The sequence below is a fragment of the Kryptolebias marmoratus genome, linkage group LG7 (assembly GCF_001649575.2).
Source record: "Kryptolebias marmoratus isolate JLee-2015 linkage group LG7, ASM164957v2, whole genome shotgun sequence".
In the NCBI taxonomy this organism is placed as follows: Eukaryota; Metazoa; Chordata; class Actinopteri; order Cyprinodontiformes; family Rivulidae; genus Kryptolebias; species Kryptolebias marmoratus.
The window spans coordinates 21,771,731-21,773,370 of NC_051436.1; the positions used below are offsets into that span (position 1 = coordinate 21,771,731).

The following is a 1,640-nucleotide window of genomic DNA, read 5'->3' on the forward strand; positions in this document are numbered from 1 at the left end:
CGTATAGTGCTGTAACATTAATTAATTAGCTAATATGTATAACTTTGTTATGTAAATAAATGGGGTTTTCCTCCTAGAAATTATTCACTTGCAAATGATCAGAGTACTTTAAGAATACTGAAATCCTTTCTAGCAGCCCTGAAATGGCAGCTTACTTTATTTTATTAGAAGTATGCGAAGGTTTTTGACTAGCTTCTGTACTTTAACCTGAAATGTACCTAACATTATTTTTATGATTTGTGATTTCAGGTTTATTTGGTGTTTTTTTCACCCATATTTAGAATTTAAGCTGGGAGACTTTTATGTTGGTTTATATGTATTTATATGTATTTTTATGGGAAGTTACTGTAATTCTGTACAACAGATTTGAAAAGTATCTCTACCGTTTTTGTATCATACTTAAATTGTATTAGTGCATAAACTGTACCTCTAAAAAGGCAAAATTCAGTTTACAGTGATTAAAGGTTTTATTTAAAACACATAATAATATATAAGTTGTTACAATATGTGCAAATGTGCATTAATGTCACTAATATCTGGCATCAAGTAGCTTTCTTTACGAGTATCACACTTGCACTAACATTCATAAATCATCAGCCAGTAAAGGCATCATATTTAGGTACAATTAAATAATTATTACCATTAAAACGATGTAATGTATTAGTATAATGAAGAAAAAGACATTTTATCTTGTGTGTGAGAAAATACATACTTCTAAAGGAGCTGTGAAAACACGAGACATCAAATCCTCAGCTTAACTAAAACAGCGATTTTTATCTTCATGTAAAGAAGAGAACAAAAAAAAAAAACCATGAGATTTTAGCATACAATCAATTTCAACGGCCAAAAAGGTAACCAGAACTTAAAACCCCAAATCTGTATGAACTATAACATAAGAAGAAAACCAGAACTTGTTTTTATAATTATAACTCTACCATCATTAGAATTCATAGTGAATTGTACTCCATTATTACACAGTTCAAAGATGACCTCACATTTTTTTGTAACAGAACAGAAGTCCAGTAATCCTGTGGTCAAACACTTGAGACGTTTAAAAATTAGGTCCAGAATATTACTCTCTTTTAAGTTTCAAAATTATAAACAAAAATAAATTCTGTCAAAAAGACAACATTTACCCAGTCTTTCAGATTTTATCTGTGGGAAATAAGCATAACATGAATTTGACCTCTCTGGAAACCTCTGTGCATGGTATGAAAGCTTAAACATTCATATTTATACAACTGAACATTGATGGAAAAGTCATGCATTGTTTTTAAAGCTTGGCAGAAATCAGTTTCTTCACAGCGCGGTGAAAGTCATCATAACCACAGTGACCAGCAGAGCTGTAGGTGAGAAAAGACAAACACAAAAAGCTTATTAGGATGTTTGTTGTTACTATTTTTAACTAAATCTAGCGGATTCAGTAACAGTTAAAATAAATAAATAATAACTACTGGATATCTTGTGCTTACCTGGAATAAGTGGCTGCTGGTAGATGACTGGATAAGCACCACCAATCAAATTGGTGGTATTGGCATTAGGATCTGTCAGGTTTACCCGTGATGTAAATATTTTTAATTGTGGTGTTCCGAACTCTCCAGTTCCTTAGAGAACATACAAAAGAACAAAAATATCACTGA

General features: G+C 31.3%; 1 long non-coding RNA gene across 1 annotated transcript; it reads right to left on the reverse strand.

The window, feature by feature from the left end:
- Positions 1-448: 448 nt before the first annotated feature.
- Positions 449-1,634, reverse strand: LOC108245276. The gene is made up of 2 exons (XR_001808968.3): positions 1,473-1,634; positions 449-1,343 (listed from the first exon to the last, which is right to left on the reverse strand). It is a non-coding gene; the product is annotated as an uncharacterized LOC108245276 (long non-coding RNA).
- Between the last annotated feature and the right edge of the window lie 6 nt (positions 1,635-1,640).